This window comes from Hippocampus comes, unplaced genomic scaffold, assembly GCF_001891065.2.
Source record: "Hippocampus comes isolate QL1 unplaced genomic scaffold, H_comes_QL1_v1.1 scaffold177, whole genome shotgun sequence".
Classification (NCBI taxonomy): domain Eukaryota; kingdom Metazoa; phylum Chordata; class Actinopteri; order Syngnathiformes; family Syngnathidae; genus Hippocampus; species Hippocampus comes.
In genome coordinates, this window is record NW_017806158.1 from 2,187,388 (window position 1) to 2,209,450 (window position 22,063).

General features: G+C 41.6%; 1 protein-coding gene across 2 annotated transcripts in view; it reads right to left on the reverse strand.

Moving 5' to 3' along the window:
• flrt1a (fibronectin leucine rich transmembrane protein 1a) overlaps positions 1 to 22,063 on the reverse strand; it is a 42,290-nt gene that overhangs the window by 11,276 nt on the left and 8,951 nt on the right. Inside the window, exons 1-2 of one of the 2 annotated variants that reach the window (XM_019895175.1) lie at positions 1,098 to 1,903; positions 394 to 632 (exon numbers count right to left, since the gene is read on the reverse strand). The gene's annotated coding sequence lies outside the window, so the exon portion shown is untranslated. Of the gene's footprint in view, positions 1 to 393; positions 633 to 1,097; positions 1,904 to 22,063 lie in introns of those variants that run through there. The other variant, XM_019895174.1, reaches the window with a different exon arrangement.

Genomic DNA, 22,063 nt, shown 5'->3' on the forward strand with positions numbered 1-22,063 from the left:
TATTGTGCAATAATCTAATTGTAACATATATTTCTTACATATTTTGATGCATTTTTATGGTTTAGAAAACATCTTTATTTTTTCTGGTTGGAACGGATTAGGACATTTACATGGAAAACGCGTCTCTACTTACAAAATGTTCTAGTTAAGAAATTTCTTCCAGAACCAATAAATTCCGTAAGTAGAGGTACCACTGCATTTGTATTTAAGGTGCGTGCAAGTACTTTGTACAACTAAATGTGGATAGCCAATTTTCACTAAATGGGCTAATAAAATCCCCAATCCCATTTTTAAATTCGTAATAATCCAAGGATAGAAATATTTGAATGTAAAATCTGCTCCAACATTACAAGCAATGAACATAATTTTGAGAAAGAAAAAAAACAGCCATACCTTTCTTTCGGTGCCATTTGCTCTACATTTGCCACCCACCGCTCCTCCCCACAAGCGATTCTTTAAAGTGTGCCAGCTGTATCTTCTCCAGCTCCTGTCGACACGTCGTCCATAAAGTGTGATACACGAGGTGTTGTTTGGATGTGTGTTGCCACTATCAGCCGCAGAAGCTCTCTGGAGTCTTTTTATTTTCCGTTTTTATGTCAATGAGATGCTGCCGCTGGTGTCAGATGGGCGCTCTGTAGAGAAAGTGATGGCAGATAAAATCACAAGGGGATCACAGTTGACCGTCAATGTAAATCAAGTGTCAAAATGTCACATTCCGGAATTAAACTGTAATGGCATTACTGATCTCTCTGCAGGCCATCGCCTGTCAAATGTGCTATATTGCACATGTCACATACGGCAAAGTAGTTCTTAGGTCTTTATTTTTTGGTGGGTGGGGATTACATGATTTAGTCTTAAACTTTCATTACGCTCTCTTGGAAATAAATCAGTGTTTGCCAAAGCTTTGCGAATGCTTATTGAATTTTCTCGATGTGTTTTTTTAATACCAATTATAAAAATAGACTGTCGGACCACTTGAAAAGTCATTAGATTTTCCATCAAACGTCATGTTGCTCTCATCTCCGCTTAGTTGATGAAAGCCTCTTCATAAAAGTCCGACCAAAGTGAGTTCAAAGAAACACTTCCGAGACGGTTACCTTTGCTGAAATGTGACGGTATCACAGTATTCAATCAATATAAACTTCCTCAAAGGTTTGGCCTCTGACTACAAAAACACCTATTATGCAAATCAAGCATTTGCCACTCCTACTCACGGGACTTGGGGTGTATCTGTTACGGTCTACGATATTTCGTGACCGTTTATTTTGTTTTTTTGTGTTCTGCGTGTGTGTGTGTGTTAGCTCTCCTCTTGCTCTTTGCTGATTGGTCGCCCTTGTTCACAGCTTGGCCGACCAATCAGTGCAGGTGAGAGTGACCCCAATGAGCAACTAGTTTCAGGTGTGCCGCCACCTGCAAAGATTAACCACTGGCGTTTAAAAGGGCTTCGTTGTTTTCAGTAAAAGGAGGGCGTGTCCTATGTTGTATTGTCTTCCCTCGTGTGTTTGAGCTATCACTGCCTCTCGATTAGTGCAGCCAAATTAGTTCCCCGCCATCATCGTTATCTATCTGGTTCATTCGTGTCCGCTATTCATTCGTGTGTTCGGGAACTTCGCCATCATTTGTTTTGTTTGAGTCATTTCCCGTTTTTATTCGATCTGCACTAAGGTAATGGGGATTTGGGAGTGTTTATTCCAACCTTGTCATGTTGTGTCATGTGTGTGCTACTGGACTTTCAATCATTTATCTATGATGCTAAAAGTGTCAAGAGCTTCACCCCCAACATGTAAAAGAAGCGGACAGTGTCTGCTCTGTGAAAAATTCCACCCGGAGAAAGTATGGCGAGAGACGAGAGCCACATTGAAATGAAGGGAAGTGAAGCAAGCAAGAAAGAAGACTTAATAGAAAAAGAGGTTTAAAGGAGATTTGTCATGTGGTTGCGCAAAATAAAATCATGTGAATCGAAATGAGAAAATACGTATTTCATTGTTTTTTTATCTTCTTTTATTCTGATGATTATATTGTGTTGATTTTTAAATTATTTTATAAATAAAGTTGATTTGCAAACTGGGCGTACTGTACCTCATTGAGGCTTAGTTCAGTGAGTGTGGGATATACTTTGCTTTTTTTCGAGGGGGGGGGCTTTTATTTGCAGCATTTATGCTAAAAGCAGCACACGCGTTTGGGGGAAAACGGCGGGATGCGTTTCACTGGTTGTTGACCTTGAACAATAAACGCAGCAATCATATTCAGCAGACTGATCAAAAACGAAGGCATCATTGTTACTTGGAGTGAAGTTGAACATCCGCAGCGGTTGAAAACATTGCATAAGCCATCTCTCACCACAAGCCCTCTACTTGATGCTGTCACCACATCCACACACACCCAAACTGACCTTTTGCTTCACCACTCTGACTCACAAGCAGGGTTGCGTGTTTCCAATTTTCTTCTCGAAATCTCCCATTGGATTTCTGCCAAACGCCTCCCGATTGACCTTGACACTAACCTGCTGTTCTCCTCCCAGAAATCCTACCATTAACAAGAGCCGTCAATCACCATGGCATTGGCTCAATCCCGAGCAGGTCGCTCGAGCTGAAATTGCAGATGTGCCGTGTAGGAAAATGCGCTGACTCAGACGGACTCTTTGTCTGCCACCTGGGGTTGCCTAAATGAATTCGATAGTTGGAAAAAAATAACTTGCTCTTTGTCGACAGCTATGGAGTCAACCACTCAAATGTCTCATAAAGAGGTTTTTGAATTTCACGTAATATATATTTTAAGGCGTTTTTGGCTGAACATCAATCTACTTTACATTCGTACTTGTTGGACTGCGTAATCGTTCATCTGTCATTCGTAGGTTCTCGCTGTCCATGTTTGCCTCGAAAAAATGTGGGTGTGGCATGCTTATTTGTGGCCACATTTTTTTTTACATTGTGGTTCAAGATGATTCTAATTCAGGCTGAATTAAAAGGGAGCAAACATAATGTGCCTGTATAAGGGACAGACCGTTAGTTTATATCACGTGTGTCAAACTGAAGGCTCGGGGGCCAGATCCGGCCCACCGCGTCATTTTATGCGGCCCGCGAAAGCAAATCACTTGTGTCAAGTTCCATGATCCTTGCTAAAATCTGGACAGAAATGTTAAATTGTCATGAGTAATAAATAACGTTGACATTTACACCCACTTGATCAATTGATCGAACAACAAACAAATAGCTGATTTACTTCAAAACTTGTAATCTGTCAATTTTTTTAAGTTATCCTACGATGTGATGCTCAAACAATTATTCAGTTTCACTGTCGTAACAGCCCTCCGAGGGAAGACATAACCCCAGAGTGGCCCAAGATAAAAAATGAGTTTGACACCCCTGGTTTATATGGTCGTTTTACGGTGGCTGAAAATTTTAAGGGTTTTAACAAACGTTAACTTTCACTGGAAATCGTTTTTGTTTTTTGGGGTTTTGTTTCTATAATCAGTCATTCTTAAGCTCTCGGAGCGCTCCAAGTACCACCATAATGACCTACATTATTATTATTTTTTTTTTTAAACAATGGCATAGTAGGTATGAGTGTTCAAAAACAATTGCAAGTCACAGTAACGTAATTTGCAGTTGGATATTAACACTGCGCCTCACTATAGGAAAATTGTACTAAAATGTGAAATACAAACGAACTACACTTGAACAGTGATTCTTTCGCATACTACCAGAATGAGCTTGAATTCCACAAAGCGGTACATACGAGTATCCCACATTGAGAAGTACTGCTATAATCCATTCCGAACTGTAACTATTTACAGTTACTGTGTTTTCTGTTTCTATGTCGAAATGTCTGCTGTGAAAAAAAGAGATTGAAAGAACAAAGCTAGCGGTAACCGGACACTTTCACAAGCAAGCGCGACTGTGAAAATGAAAATATCTTTAGACATTTTATTTGAATAACGGTGACATCTCCTGTGCCGTTGTGATTTACAGGGAGAATAGTAATTACCTATAAAGTCTCCGAGGAACCTCTCTGCGTCTGCATGTTTAAAAATGGTGCCAAAGGAGTGTTGTGAGTAAGGACAGCATGAGGTGTGTTCTCCCGGCTATGAAACGTGACCGCATGGATGCTGCCGCTACACAGCATCTGGGATGCACGGTTAAGTATGCATTGTGCTGCTCAGTCTCGCGGAAAAGACGTTTGGTGCTTTAACAGCCACTGGTCACATTCAAGCATCCTTGTGTCGCAGTCTACGGTCATACTATATTTATTCGCTATTATGTTTGCTGTTATGCTTGGGCTTGCGATTATTAGCGGTAAGTGGCAACTCTGCATGAAGGGCAGAGGAAAAAGTGGAACAGATGCTGGTGGTGTTTAACACCCCTACACCCCACCCACTTGGCTCCCGATTCTCCAATTCCAACTTTACATTTAATACAGACTCCAGAGCAATGATTCAATTACGAAAGCATCCGACCGGCCATTTTCATGAGGGTCATTTTAAGCATCGCAAGTAAGTGGAGACTAGCCCAGCTCACTGAGCGACGACACTGGACTGATGGCCAATCAATTGCAGGGCAACTATAGACAAATAACACTTCACGTTCCAATTCACCCATACGGGAAATTGGGAGTCTTCTGTGAAACTTACATGCATTTCTGGGATGGGATTTTTTTTTGTGTGTTATTTATCTGCCATTAATAACATGATATTGGTCCCTAGATTTACATGTACAAAAAGACATCGGACAGTCCTGTAGTTTTCCTGGTATAGCCTACTTACTGAAAGTGACTGGTGGGTGCCCCGCAGTTTTTATTTCTACGGTCCAACCTCATTACAACGTACCTCAAGTGATATAACGAATCTGTATAACGATCGTCCGTTGTAACCATTTCCAATAAAATTCCTGCCAACTACTCTGTATAATGCAGTATGAGCCTTGATAGCTGTAAAAACATGAACATGTAATACAGTATAAACATGTCAATTACAAATACGTGTATATGAAGACATGAAAGAAAAACAACTTTAGCGTTCCTGCTTCATCTCCGAAAAGATTCATTCAGAAAATATTATCCGCCGTAGGCAACTGCCGGTGCCACCGACGTCTGGTCGACTCCCACTCGAAAGTGAGAGACAATTTCAGCCTTCACAGACAGCGACATTTCCTTCCATTTACCAGACATTGTCACGTTGCGAGGTGGTGGGAAGACCCCAAAAAGCAGGCAGGAGGGAGGGAGGAGCACGGTGAACTTGACAAATTGTATTAAAGAAATACAGAGAGAACTAAATCTAAAACAAACAAAGTCATAAGAACAAAAAGAATCCAAAGTATCAAACAAAAACCATGACTGACGCTAAAACCTAACAGTGACCGAAACAAACATGACAGGAACCAACAAACAAACAATGACCCTGAGTGGTCGTGGGAGTCCTTTTAAAGAACTAATTACATAACGACCAACAGGTGTGCAGCTGCAGGGGGAGCCCTACAGTGCCACCTTTTGGTCACAAACAGAATCATGACAGACATGTACTCAGGACCGCGCTGTGCCTCCATGAGTTACGGCAGGAAGTACAACAATGAACAGAGTTGGTCAGAAGCAACAGAAGAGAATCCCACGTTGTACATTTAGTTCATAAGCAAGGTAGCGGCGACAGTTAGCAAAGGCCTTTTCACAATTTTGTGAGAAGAATCTGGTCATTACAATGAAGTTTACGTTACAAAAGGCGTTCGTTGTAAGCAGAATCGGCATGAAAACGTAAACGGGGTATGTTGAAACGAGGTTTGACTGTATTCTAATATTATAGCTCTCACTTATAGCTACTTTGACTTTCTATGAAATCACTCGGGGTGATTGGCTGGGATCCATTCGAAAATAAAGTGGATTTCTGATATGGCGAGGAGGGTATAAGGACCACTTGCGACTAAATTGAAAAGACCAGTCCTCGTCTATTTAGCTGCCTTTTGAATTTCTCTGCGTAAGGCTCAACTTTAATGGCAGCATGACTTCACGCAAAGAACCACCTATTGCTTGTAAATTATTTACAAGAGCATTTCCAGTGAATGGAAGCAAACACATCAATGAACAGAATCCATTGAAACCTATTTCAAAGTGTCACTGGGTAGGATCAGTTTGAAATGATTTACACGATAACTGCATTTTAGATAATTCCATACATGAATCATCCGGTTATTATTTCATTAAATAGATACACTTGCATCTTCAAATAAGACCTATCAAAAATAATGCTTGTACAAAGAAAATGAGGCTCTGTTTTGCAGTTTTTAATTATATAATTAGACAACTATATCATGCTATTAGGTGTTTTTTTACTGCTTTGCATGTGTGTATAATGCAGTTCAGTTCTTAAAAGCCAATAATTGTCAGTTCCCAGACCTCGTCTAGGAATTCCTTCCAGTACAAAGCCTCTCAACTCAACTCATGTTTATTTATCGAGCGCGTTCACAACAGCTGCATCCATAATAAGGCACTTTACAGACTAAAATACTGTGCATAAACTCCATTGTTGTTGCTCAAAAAAGTGGGTGTAATTTTCTCGTGTCTCGCTAAATATTGAGAAGTGTTTCATATTATTGTGAAACAGATAAAATGCCAAGGCTAGTAATGTGTGGTAAAAGTCCCCAGGAGTACGACAGAACGATGCCAATGGGAAGTCCAAAATTGTCACTTGCGCGCCCGCCGAGAATCTGGAAAAATAAGCACGACTTATTGAATTGTAACTGCTCCCCTGAAAACTAAAATACATTTATGACAAATATTGGCTGCCGCGAGTCTGAGGCACGTTGAGGAAAACACTCGCTGGGGTCAGCTGAAAATGGGATTTAATCGTCCTCGAACATCTACGGAGTCGCTGTTTTTTTTTTTTTTTTTTTGTCAGACTCCAACATCTTTGCGGTGTCGTTAATGAGCTACAGCGTGTTCGATGGCAATGTTATGAAATCAAATATTGTTTGGAGGACATGTTCAAGAGCCGGGATAATCTGTATTTCCTAAACGGCCTGCTCTCTAAACGGAGGATTTTGTTGCACAGGTCTGTTATTACAGCACATCCTCATAAAAGATTCAAACGTTCACGCCTGCTGTAAGTGGTTTGTAGCTCACTGTGATTTTACAGTGATAGATGTGCACAAAGCGACGCTGAGATGATTTGACACACACACACACACACACACACACACACACACACACACACACACACACACACACACACACACACACACACACACTCCTCTCACACACCGAGAGTGATCAGACTTTTAATGTGGCAGCACATAATGTCTATTCAGTGATGGAAGTGGAAGAGAGCAGTGTAGTCTGCGGTGTCAGAGATGACACATTATGGAGGCAAAAAAAAGCACAAATATGTGATGAATTCATATGAGCAGTTGGCTCGGACATTTCTTTGTCATTGGCCTGAAGTGTACTCGCGCCTTCTTATTCACCGATTGGCTGTTTGACTTTTTTTCTTTCAGCTCCTTGTCAATGACAAGTGAAAGAGCATTCTCTGTTCCCATTTTAACTAAGAAGCACATCTGTCCTCATAAGAAGGCTTTCACATAGTTAATTAAGAGATACGAAGATGCGGTGTGCAATGCTAATCCTACTCTTTGTCTTTATTGCAGATTTTTAATTTTATTCAGCATCAATCATTGGGACTTGGTTTACCTATAACGTGGCTCTTTTTCTATCGAAGCGCACTCCAGCACTCATGACTGTCCAATTTGCTCTGTTTTTGAGCCCTCCCCATCGGTTCGTCCTCCGCTGCGCTCATTCACGCGAGCTTTTTATTTTCATCCTCAATGTTGTTAATTCAGGGCAGACAAGAAGGGAGGAGAAGTCCGAATAAAGGGGGGGGGTGAAATATGAATAAAGAAGGCAATAAATGAGCTGGTACAGGGAGATGATAAAATACAGGAAATAGGGTGCAGCTTTCACCCAAACACAAATATTGGCAGGGACTGAGCCTCAGGAGCTGGCCAGTGAAACTAATGTAAACATGAAAGGAATATAGAGTGGAGAGTTCATAGAGAAGCTGTGGAAATGAAAGGAGGAAAAACAGATGAGGAAGAAGACAAACGAAACTTTGAAGCAGTACTATGTACGAATGAATATCCATGTTTCAAGTTTCAATGCCATTTTTGAATAGTCTCATGTTACCATAGCAACCTGGACGGTGGTGATGATGATGATTATCATTTTCTCAATTTGGGGCTTGGTGACCGAGTGCTGAGCACATCCGCTGAAGCGTTTCCGACCTGTGGCCTTACTGCAAGAAGAGGACCTACAGCAGAGTAACTAATTGTGCGAGTCAAGGGACTCCATTTTCCTGACCAGCTCAAATCTGGCATGGTGTGCAGTCTAAATTTGCGACAGCAGATGAGTACCTGGTACCAGTACCGAGCTATCCCCACCAACAGTCATTCATGTGGCCCCTCCACATCTGTGTGCCAGCCAGTTGGATGATTTCAAAACTATAGTAAACATTCTATCACTAATAATCACATACTACTAGTACTACTACTACTATTCCGACTATTACTACTACTAACAACAATAATAATCCATCCATCCCTTCATTCATCCATTTTCTGACCTATTTCTCCTCACAGGGGTAGCGTAGCATGCTGGAGCCTTTCCCAGCTGTCTTCAGGCCGTTGGCGGAGGACACCCTGAACTGGTTGCCAGCCAATCGCATCGCACACAGACAAAATTCTCACTCACAATCGCACTTAGGGACAATTTAGAGTGTTCCATTAACCTGCCATGCATGTTTTAGGAATGTGAGAGGAAACCGGATTACCCGGAGAAAACCCACACAGGCAAGGGGAGAACATGCAAGCTCCACACAGGAAGGCCGGAGCTGGAATCGAATCATGCACCTCTGCGCTGCGAGGCCGATGTGCCAACCAGTCTCCCACCGTGCCACCCTAATCATAATCCATTCAATTAATTTATTTTGCCAATGATTCAGAATGCTCGCTATTGTCATATTCATGAAAGAAATATCATCCATGGAGCACATAATCTCTCAACTTGTGCTCTGATCGAAATTCACCAAAATTGCATGAGGCCAGCGGTCAATCTATTGGGAATGACACATGCTCGCCACACCAGAGCTCCCAGCCAAATTCCCAAACAGGCAAGGCGAGGATTGGGCCTGCATTTCCGCATGTGCCGTATACAATAACAGAGCCCACTGAGTAAATGTGAGAGTTCCGGACTAGAAGTACATCATGAAATCAGTGATAAACCAAACTTCGCTCATCAACAACTAAATACGCTGTACCTTGTTCATCTAAAAATTCATATAGTACAGAAATTGTAAAATATTTATTTATTATGATCCTCTTTGTTACACACTGTATTTTGTCTTCAAGGAAACTAACGTAGTGACCACCATGCATGGCGTGGCAGTGCCCTCGCACCCTCGATCGACTAGCCGCCACCGGTCATACAGTCGTGTTGTGTTAACGCTAGCAAGGATTCCGACGCTGCTGCTCGGAGTCGAGTGTACTGCTTGTACAAATCTGCTAAATTCCAAAAGCTACACTGGCAAGTGTTAATTCACCTATTTTTTTTTTATCCCACGTTTCCTCATGAGGGTCATGGGTGAGCTGTAGCCTATCCCAGCTTTGGGCGAGAGACGGGGTACATGCTGTAATGATCGTTAGCCAATCGCAGGGCACAATTAAACAAACTAGAACCATACTCTCATTCACACTTATGGGCAACTTTGAGTCCACGATTAATTAATATGCATATTGTTGGGAGTGTGGGAAGAAGCTGGCACTCCGCCCTCCCCCCCCCAAAAAAAAACTCCCACACAAGTACAAGAACTTGCAAATTCCACTCCTAGATTTGAATCCCAAACCTCTGCACTGTGAGGCAACGTTCAAGCCACCAGTGTGCAATGCTGACGAAATGCAACCACAGTGTTCCTTACTTACTGTTGCTTTCGGTATTACAATGCAAATTGTGAAAAAGGGACGTGGAGTTCCGGAAAGAGAAACAAACCGAGCAGGCAAGGCACCGGGCAAGACTGGCCATATTAAAAGTCATCATCTTCCAACATTAATTAAAAGTTAACCACAGATGAATTGCCTTGTGATAAATTGTTTCCCTTTCAATAAAACTGTGCGCGCGTCCCAGAGGGGATAGAGGCCACTAAATCTGTCATCCGTGTTTTTCATGCCCTCTGCTCTTGACAGTAATGAGCCAGGCGAGTTTGATTGGCTTTTCAGCGGCTGATGAAAAGTAGTTCCTTCTGACGCATGGATTTACTCTGACATTTCAGGTGCACAAATCTAATATGCTCATCATCGTGGGCCGAAATAATGATTGTTTGAAGACTTTTGCATATTTTTGGTGATCCTGCAAAATCAGTCTTGTTAATAAAAATAAAAATATCATTATAGTCATTTACTCACAGACAATAACATTACTTAAACACATATTATCTTGTGAGATCCAAAACACGAGTTTTATGCTCTTATCGTTGTTTCCTGTACTGTCTTGGAGAACTACAAATCGTCATTCTGAGGAGTGGTTTGTAATATTTTGCTATTTATGTAAGATTTCAACGCCACTGTAATAAATGTATTAACTGTAATGATGTCCATCCATCCATTTTCCGATCCGTTTTATCCTCACAAGGGTCGCGGGGGGTGCTGGAGCCTATCCCAGCCGTCTTCGGGCAATAGGCTGGGGACACCCTGAACCGGTTGCCAGCAGATCGCAGGGCACACAGAGACGAACAACCGTCCACACATCGTTGAAATAATAATGTACCTTTCTGATAATGTCTATTAAAACTGACCATTGAAATATTTAGAAATAAGTGATATTGCAGCTGTGGTGTCGTGTTCATAATCGAAAACATGTTCACCTCTGCAAATGTGCACGTTGGATGCACTGAGGTTGAATTGGTATGAGACAAATTGAAGAGTCTCCGTCGCGGGCCCTTGGCTGCCGGTGTTTGACAAATTCTGCCCAAAAAAGCTCCACTAATCATCGGAGCCTGTCAGGGACACGCCCTTCCTCCCCAGAGAAGGAACCGTCATGTTGCTGGTCTTTCAGGCAACCTTCATGTAATGAACGCTTACTGAATATATACAATTTCCCTCACATATATGAACTGAAACACGGCTTTACTGCTACGAATGTGTGCAAACCTGCCCACGACGACGCTTTCTTAAAGATTTCTGTATTCAACAAACATCTCACAAAGACACACGTGCACACGCTCATCGTAATGCTGTATAAGCGTAATTGATGCGATGACTGGAAATAAACAGGCAATTTACGTGCTGGACAGCTCACTGCTCCACAAGAGTATGCATCGCATACATTGTGGACAGTCTGACAATGGAGCAAGGTGGAAAAAAAGGACAAGGTCAACATGCCGGGGACAAAGAAAGAGAGGAAATTAAGCAAAGAGGCACAGAGCAAATCCAGAAAAGAAACTAATCTTCAGGATGACTCACTGGACGGCCTCGTTTGATGACAAATTTACAGCCCCACAAGAACACGGCAGATTATATTAGCACTTTCTGGCCATTTGTGGTTATGGCTCCTTCAGAACAAAACATGTTCTTTCATGTCCTGCATATTCTTGGCACACTCACTCTCAACAGCCACCAATTGTCATGCTTTAACCCTTTCAGGGACAGCGGTTAGTTACTACAGTGGACAGCTTATTATATTATCCGGTTATTTGATTTGATTTCACAAAGCAGTACCTGAACCTGGTACAGGACGCTGACCAGAGAACATTTAAATTGTTTTGTTTTTTTGGGCCATTTCATGAATTGATTACCAGGTATGAATTCACGACGCATCACTAAACAGGATGTGTACGTGTATGCGCGCGCGTGTCTTTATGATGACCTGTAACAGCACTAATTATTAAAACGCTAGCTGTCAAAACGTATGCTTGGCTCGCCGTGTTCTGCACTTGACTGCATTAATCTAATCCCACTTGGTCCTGTTAGCATCTGTTGGGAACAGTCATCCCGCATGAATATTAAAAGCTCACGGCCATTTCTGTATGCAACAGAGTTAATAATAAACGAGGTCTAATAATTTAATGGATCTGCATACTGACATATCCCTAGGGCTGCCCTTACAGTCGGTGCAAGCGGTAGTAATAAGGAAAATGCATGAAGCATCGAGTGGGACTTGACAAATGGAGAGCAGCAGAAACAAAGACAGGAAGGAGAAACATTACTTTCCTGTGGCAACCTCCAATGTGGATGGAGAGAGAGAGAGAAAAAAAAAAAAACAGGTTTCCTCAGACGGCCTCAGATTATCCACAGTCCCCTGAGTCCAATTTTATGAAGCCAGCAAAAATTTAATTTGATCAAGGTGACATTCCAAAAAACCTCCGAAAGGTATAATTGCAGTTCTGTCTATATTTTTTTTCCACGACCTTCCTTGCAGTAGGTAAACGCTCAGTCAACTACTCAATAGAGCAAAGACCTCCATGAAGGTTGAACTGTTGACCTTGTGTTTGTTCGACCACACTGTAGCCACTCGCCGAGTCTACAATTAGCAGCATGTACATGGACGAGAATGCGGGAGGAGATGAAAATGAATGAACATCCATCCATTCATTTTGTATAATTGATTACCCTGTTCAGGGTTGTAGACAGCTGGAGCCTATATCCCAGCTGGCTTTGGATGAAAGGCAGACTAAACCCTGGAGTGGTCACCATTTAATCACAGGGCATATACAGAGATTGACAGAGACTGAAGTCAGGTGAGTGGATCACTACACCAAAATCATCATTAAAGTGCCCGAAGAGAGAAAATAAAAACGTCTTTTAAATTTGACACAGCACAGAGAAGAGAGTCGTTAACCACCCTGCCAAATTTGAATGAGAAAAATACAAATCATTGAGTATATCCAATCAAGGTTATGCCTGCACATCCCTACATGCTCGTGCCCCAAAAATACAGCGGATCTGCTTAAAGACTCAAACGGCTGGAAGATCTCCTTCCGACTTGCCGCGGGGCTCAGTGGCAATGTGGCACCCATGTCGAAATTTTATGCGGTGCGCCGCTCCATCGATGAGTTACATGCACTTTAAAAAGAAATTGAATTGGATCATTTTTAACGTTGCCTTAAAATAATGGGATTCAATGACGCACAATTTGAAATATAAAATTGATTTTTTTTTTTTTTTCTTCACTTGATGACAAGTTGTGCGCGTGACTCGCTATTGCAACATCCATCCATTTTCTGATCCGCTTTACCCTCACAAGAGTCGCGGGGGGTGCTGGGGCCTATCCCAGCCGTCTTCGGGCAGTAGGCGGGGGACACCTTGAACTGCTTGCCAGCCAATCGCAGGGCACAAATAGACAAACTACCATCTGCGCTCACACTCACACCTAGGGACAATTTAGAGTGTTCCATCAGCCTGCCATGCATGTTTTTGGAATGTGGGAGGAAACCAGAGTACCCGGAGAAAACCCATGCAGGCATGGGAAGAACATGCAAACTCCACATAGGAAGGCCGGAGCTGGAATCGAACCCTGCACCTCTGCACTGTGAGGTTGACGTGCTAACCACTGGACCACCGGTCCGCCCTTATTGCAACATCTAATTGGCTAAACCAAGAAGAGCAACAACCTGACCTTTTTCTCCCCCTTCCCTCTCTGTTTTTTCTGCTTCGTGCTATGGACAATTTTGACATATTTATTAAGTTCTCTTGGGTCACGTCAATAAGTTTGCCCCCCTCCCACAAAGAGCCAGCAGTATACCGATCAGCCAGAGGATGGAGTATTTGGTTTTATCAGATTTTTTTTAATCATTCACACTGCTATCTTCTCTGGATTTTATTGGATGATCAAGCAATGTTTTTGTTTGGTCTCATTTTATTTTAACATCCAGTAGTTTGACAGCTCAACAAGAACTTTCTTGGTAGTTTGTTTTTTGTATTAAGTGACCCTAATAAGTAAACCAAAGCAGATTAAAACAATACCTCACACCTTATGCACTTGGTAGAGGTTATCATGTATAATCATTATCATTTGACATGTTTGCCTAGTTCTATTCTATTTGCTGCTCTGAGGATGATATGCTGATGTTTCAAAGTCCAGTGTAAGACTAAACCTACAAAAATCCCTTTTGTCTTGACATATACTACGGAAATCCTGAAAAAGCTTTTTACATGGATTTTTCCATTCTTCTTTTACAAGACATGTAAACGTATCACCAATATGAACAGTAAAAGTGATTTTTTTTATGTTGTAATCTGTCTTGAGATTTTTTAATAAGCACTCATACGTTATGTAAATGTATTATATTATATTCATACAAGTGGACAGCAGAGTGGTATGTAAATGTATTATATTATATTATATTCATACAAGTGGACAGCAGAGTGATTATAATCATTTATGGTCCAGTTTTATTTCTTTGCACTGCAATTTCTGGAAGCTGGCGCGCATGATAGCAGGGTTTGCTCCACCTAAGTGGAGCAAGGGCCATAATTATTAATTGCATCTCCAGCAATGACAGTCCAAAATGGCTTCTCTGAAAATGTAGTGCGGTTTCTTCAGGGACTATAATGAACAAAAAATGCTTATTAAAAGGATCAGGATACGTGTAAAAGTATTTGGTCTGTAAATTTGCTGCAGGGATTTCTTTGCTTGTTCTCCATCCACTGATGTATGACGAACTCCACTTCGTACCAACGCCCACTGCAGTGCTTCTACTTCATTGACCGTAGTGCAATATTCCATTAGCCATCTCACAGTTTGCACCAGTGGAAGTGAGATTATCTCCCTTTATGTCCTTGTATTCTTGATGCAGCTCTGAGCTAGAAAGCTTCTCCCAGTTCACCCCCACCCCAACCCTCCCCCAATATCACAAGAGTTTATTTTCTCTCATTTGTGCACTGGAAGTCTGCCATGGCCTTGTGCCTAATTGTGATTGACCCACTGAAAAAATACATGGGAGGAATTTTTCAAACGGGGGGGTCGGAAACTCTTGTTATGTCACCAAAATAAATCTGACAATCGTATTTACTGCAATTTTCTAAAAGGCTCATTAATCACACAGCGCATTGTGATACGCAGACATACATATTTCACGACTGACATCTGTATATTAAACGGCGTCAACCCTCCGAGATGTTTTCGGTGCGACTGAGCATCGCTTCATTTCACTAAGCGCAAGTCTGAAGGAGAGAAAAAGGGGAGAGTGCTGCTCAGGGGGCAAGGGAAGGAGATGAGGTGTTGGTGTCGTGTGGGGGAGGAAATGAGTAGCGGCGGTGAGCCCGTCCATCTGGGCTGCTGGTTACAGCTCCCTGACAGGGCATCCACGCTGCAAGACGTGTCGCTGTAATGCGATCTAGTGAGGGTGCTGCAACAGGCTCTTATGGCTGCGATGAGCCGGTCTTGCGACCCAGCTTTGGGCTTTAAGCAAAGCAAGGCTGGGTGCATTTTTTTTTTTAAACATGGACTACATGCAATCTTTTCTTTCTAGCACTCGTCGACAATTACGAGTTGGGAAATGAAGGAATTGTGAGAACTGGGCTGCTGTTCAGTTCTGCTTGACCGGGGGTCGGCAACACGCGGCTCCAGAGCTGCATGCGGCTCTTTAGCGACATCTAGTGGCTCCCAGGAGCTTTATAAAAAATATTTGAAAATGGAAAAAGATTTTGATAGTAGGCTAATATAGCTCAAATAGATATAGATACATGTTGCAGCTCTGAAAAAGGAGAGCTGTGGTGTTGGGTTTTTTTTAAACGTATACTTTATTTATGCTTTTAACAGTCTCGACAAACACAGATACGTCTGCTTCCGACTCTGTGCCTTCTCTCTTCTCGTTCAACTCAAGAGACGTTCAAAGACAGCCTCCGAAAAACGGAAATTCATGATCACTTCACTGACACTAAGAAAAGCGAAAATAATGCACCAAAACAAAAAATCAAGCGAGGAAATCACAAAATAAATTCTAAGGGGGCGTTTGTGAACACACAACAAAGGAATGAAGAACAAACAATTCTGAGACAGTCCAGTCTCCTACATACATACAGCATGTATTTCCTTCATTGTAATTGAATTGAATACAACTTTGTTGTCAACTGTGCTGTATGTATGTGTAACATACAGCACAGATCAAATTTCTTCCCTCTCAACATAAAACAAGTTTTATAGAAGGCTTTTATTTTTTTGCGTCTCCAGACTTTTTTTTTTTTTTTTTTGGTCCTATATGGCTCTTTCAACATTTTGGGTTGCCGACCCTTGTGCTAGACTGACATCGAAAAAGGTTGGATGAAGCACGTTGTGGGCCTATTCCAATTATTCACTGAGTACTCAAGCTCATCTCTTTGTTACAGCTTCTTCCTGCTACAGCTCCAGAGTTGTATAGCAACAAAGGACACACACACTATATTTGGTGGATAACAAACAATTCTGAATCTATTGTTGTCATCCCCTGAAAAAAAAAATTCCAATGGTGACTGCATTAGTGCCCTATTAGAGCTAGAAAGATACGGCTGTACACTCAATGGCTCCTCTTGCTTTCTTCTCACAACAACACAGACAAGGTTATCTTCGGTGACTGTATCCCCTTCGTTGAATGATAAGAACAACACAAAAAGTGAAGCTAATCATGCACGCTCAGTAGTTTGCCACGATTTAAAAACTGTTGTTTGTGCCGAGTCTGACCCCCTGTCGAGCTCGTCTTCTTTATACAGTTTAATGCGGCCCTAATCCTTAATAAAATAAGTCCTGTTTTGTTTTGTTTTGGCGGTCCAGAGGAACTCACGCTGGGCATTGAAATGACACATTCGGCATCTTAACCTCGAGTCAAGTTTTCAACGTTGAAGATTTTTGGGGCCCCTGATCGTTTTTGTACCCATCTATAGTTTTGGCTTCAACTTGACTTTTAACGTTGAGTGATGACAATCAGCATTCTCTCAGGTCTTTTGTCAGGTTTTTTTTTTTTTTTTTAACATCATGACCCAACATGGACATGAGAACTGCAGGCAAATGCGTTTGGTTCTTTGCCCACTTCGAGTTGGCCAAATAAAGAGATTTCCTGTAAATTCTTTATCATATGGCTCACCACAGCATAGAGATGCCCCAAATATAAAGTTTCATGCTTCTGATCCAGCCACATTTAGAGCATATTGGACTCATGTTGTAGTTCAGCACCTCACTCTTGAGCTTTCTCTGATGGTCTGTGAATTATTCATTTCAAACATGATTGACTAGCGGATTGAATTACGGGACAGATTGATCGGTGGGCTCGTAAAAAGCAATCCCAATGACCACTGAAATCTAAGTGTGACGTAAATGACTGCAGGGGTGAAACCACTTTAACGCTGCTGTGTGCTGAAGCAGCGCAGTGCAGTTCTGCAACAACGCAAGCCCGAATGTTACTTTTGTTTTTGTTTTGTGAAAATGTTTTTTTTTTTTCACGAAACTGGAAGAGAACTACTGTCTGCATTGCTCGTCGCCGTAAACAAAAGATTGATGACACATTATTTCATAGCAGATGTGCATCAAATTTGATGAAAAGGAAATAATACGCCTTTCATAAAGATAACAAAAGTCCACTTTTCATTGTTCGTAAAAGACGGCATTGTCACAATCTTTTTTCCTGTGTCGCTGCATGAATGACATCAGACCGGGAGCACGAGGGCAACCCGGCAATTTTGGAGACTCGGGTGGTAAACAGAGGCAAGAAACCGGTGGATCTCACCTGAGACTCTTTTCTCCTGCGTTGCTTTGTTGAAAGTTGCCGCGGTGCTGACAAGGATAGAAAACTGCAGTGATTCCAAACGTGGTACGCGTACGACGATCATGAGAGAATCACGACCTACGTGTAGGTCCAGCTGTATTTAACTTTAAACCTCAATATATTTGCATTTGACCTTGAAGAGCTGTTTATTATTTTCGGTACAATTTCTATTTCATATACATACAGAAATATCATGCATCATCTAAAAGGCATGAATAAATCAATGATGTGTTATGTTGTGACTAATGCATGTCGTGCTTGATCTCAGATCTCACGCTCGTAACCCAGAAAAGCTCTTCGGGGAATCAATAGCTGAGGCTCAGCATATGAAATACAAATAATTTGTCTTTTTTTTCTTCGCCAGCCTTTCTCTTGATGTGCCTTCAGTCTCTGACCCAGAAAGTTACAGCGCTCCTCAAAGTTGGAATTTCTACTTGTAAATTCAGAGCAAATCGATGCAGCCGAATGTCTTTTGGTACGAAGAAATCTCATGTTGCGCTACTGCGAGCTGCATATTATGAAATGTCATAAAAAGTATTTAATTTTTTTTTTTTTTTTGCTGTACTTGATTTCAGATTTCATCACAGCATGGAAAATCTTCAATATATGTCATCATTGTTAATTCATCGCAGCATGGAAAATCTTCAATATATGTCATCATTGTTGAAGTCTGAATATCACGCCTATTGAGGTCATCGGCCATGTTGATGGGGTTTTTTTTTCACCCTCAAAAACACTTTGAGGTCCGAGCTTGGCCTTGCCGTGTTGTTTCTCACCTCAAGTCAGATCCCTCAGAATGAGCATCAGCAATTCTTTCGAGCCCAGCGCACCCTCGTGAATAGCTTTACCAGTCAATTACGCTAAAATGAACAACTCTGCGTCTCGTTCTCTAACACGATTTCCATTTTCACTGTGGATGGATCAAATATTTAATCGATTAAATAATTCATCAAGCTTTTGGATGAGAAGCTTCCGGTGAATAGTTATTCTTCATCTTAGCCATTGTGAACAATTACATGTTACTACGTTTCGGTCCATGCCCCAGTGCGCGTATCAATGTCCGGAAAAGTTGCTTGGATGGCTTTGGCGCAAACTTTTTCACTTCCAGACTGCGCACCTGCAAGAGATGTCACACCAAAAAAAATCTCCAGGCTTGTAAGATTATCTTAAATTAGAGTTCATTGGTGAAGTGTAACCGTCATTGCAGCTCTTTCACCAGCCGCCGCCACCACCCTTGCTCCGCACTCCTGCTCTGCAAGGCCTTGTAACAAGAGTCCGGCCATCGTCAGTTTGCTCCGCAAGCCCTTTATAGCAACGAACTAGTGTCCTAACCTCGTACAAAACATGAATATCCTTGGGACCCTTCTATATGCTACTGAGCGATGCAACTATGGCAACAAAACTCACAATGACTCACTTTCAATAGACCAACGCCATCAGTTGTGCATTCTCATAAAACAGGAAAGTTTTTGCTGCTTCAAGAGGAGTTCGGCACTGTTGTTACACCGCAGAGGTTTCTCATTAGATGAACACTACAGGACATCGATAAATTCAGCCTCTGTCAAAACAAGACCCGCAGTCAAGACAAAACTGAACTCCCTTCAATTTCCAGACACTTTTGCTCTGTTCCATATTGTCAGCACATCGTGAAAAACGGACAATCACAAAAGGCGCTAGTCTTGTCCGACCGTCGTTTAAAAAGCCATTCGCTGTCTTCCAAGACAAAGAAGAAACTATTCACATTCCAAATGCTTTTGCTTTAAAATGAATGAAACCGAGCACCAGTTATTACTTTTTTTTTTTTTTTTTTTACCGATCAGGTCTCTGACTATGAGTTAATGGGTTCATTGTTGCCGCTCCGAGATAAGGAAGTAATAATGGTGTCTCTGTAAGTGTCTCGTATCTCCAATTATCACCAGTCTCTGCAGGCGTCATAGAATAGTTTCACAGTATACTACAAAAACGCCGTCACACGTATTAAAAGTCGTCTTCTGCGATGTACTTATTTGCGACGGTCAAGTGTTTCTTTGGCCATGTTTTGCACTGATAACGTTCATTCTAATCAGTGGAAGATCAACATTCATGTATTAGATTTCTATCGTTGGAAATATGAGTGGTAAGGCCCTCACAAAATGTGCATTTGTGTGTGTGTGTTTGTGTGTATGTGTGTGTCACTGAAGCAAAACAATCGACACCCGTGTTTTTTCATCAGGGCTTTATCCCACGAGGTTCAAGTCTGCCGTGTTGCGTCCTTTTTTTTTTTTTTTTTCTATTTGTGCCTTCGGGTGGACATGCCCTCCTTCTGCACTGAAGTAATCCTAGATTACACTTCGATATCCAGTGTGTGCATGTCATTCCCGCTCATGTTTTTTTTTCTCCACTGTGTGTTCCTTTTAATCTCGTGTCCGTTTTCTTTGCAATCACTGACCTCTTCGCTTCCCGTAAATTGTTGTGAAATTCCTCAATCTCGCTTCCACAAAACACTAATAAGATCTCGGATTTTCTCTGGTTGCGTACAGTCGACGTCAATGACAGATCCTGACCCAAATCGCTTTCCGATGTGGGGTGACAGAGTGGAGAAGAAAGGCTTTATACTCCCGGGGAACGCTCGGAGAAGGTGAAAATTATGAAAGCGTAATCACGGCAAACGCTATTCGCCAGTTTGATTTTCACATATTCAAGACTCATCTTGGCATCTGCCGTGTGCTATCTTGTGTGAAGCGTGAGAGTTTTTACACGGGCGTGTGGGGGGGCAGGCAAACGCTGTTTGTATAATAGAAGGTGCTGTTTGCATATTGCAGGATCATTACAAGAGCCCTTTTTTTACTTTGTGCTATAAACCCTGAAGCATGAGTCTTTAATAGAGGAGACGAGAAAAGGCCGACGTGAGCAAGAAAGCAGTCATAACACTACAGCGGTACTTGTGGCATTTTGCAAAAAGTAATGAATAACAACTTTATGAAATCATGACCAAAAGGGAATGTACGCCAACCCACCACAATAATATGACCACTTGGGCAATTCAGAATACTGAATACAAGTGAAAAGCTCGGCCTTGCAAATTGCCGGAGCTGACGTTTAAGGCTACAGATATTATAAAATAAACAAATAACAGAAAAATTAAAGCTTTCTTGTTCCATATTTAGAAATATGGCACAAAATTATGATCACTCTCGCAATGCAATCCAATGCAAGTGCGTCATCAAATTCTCGCTTGTTTTTTTTCCTGACAAAAATATATACACAACTAAATAAATAAATACTACTCCCACTACAGTAATTCGAAATAGTTAAGAGAGTATACGCTAAGCGGCCACAACATTACGGAAGTTGACAGATCTTGTGTGAAAAGTATAACAGATTCCGACGACAATGACGCAACGTGCCGGTCAACAGTGTCAAAGCGATATTTGTGTGATTTAAAAGTATGCCGCTTATTGTGGTTGTAACGTGCGGCATGGTAGAACTGCACTGCATCATACCGAGAGCTGTTTGCAATGTTTTCGTGAGCTAGTTTAACTGGTTGACCACCAAATTAGACACAGCTATCAATTCTACATCACTATTACGAAAGACTTAACAACGAATGCATGTTTGGTTATCAAAATATTAGCTTGTGCAGTCGCTTATACTGTTATCATGTATCTTGTAGTGCTGTCACGCGATTAAAAAATGTGTGCTTAATTAATTAGGGTCTGTAATTCATTAATCTAATTAATCTATATTTTAATCTCATCTAAAATTTACTGAAAAAAAGCCCATTTTCATTTTAAATCCGTTAGATTATTGAGGCAGATCAAAAGATAAAAGAAAAAGTGCCATTATAACGTATTTTATTGTTTTTCAGCAGACTTGGACAGATGCAGTCCTAGCCATTTATTTTCTGCTGTATTTGAGACGAGTCAAAGTCCTACCTGCAAACTTTAGTTTCGACCACGGGGGGTAATATCACTGTTTAGTTTGTTTTTGTAATTAACGGGATAATTTGACACCTCTAGCATCTAGATCAATTTTTAGTCCGGTGTAGTTTTTAAAATCCATTCTTATCTATGCCTTCCCACTTTTAACCCTTTCAGGTACAGCGGTTACTACAGTGGACAGCTTATCATGTTACAGGGTGCGTGAAAGGGTTAAAGGTCGATTTCACAGTATCTATCTGCCTTGCACTCATAACATCGACTTTACCGGTTTTACTCTGAACAAACCTTTGCCGTCTTTTAGTATATCACACAATGTGTGAGGAACAGCGTGCTCACGTGTTAAAGTGAACCAATCAAGTACATGCAGGAGGGGGGTGATGGG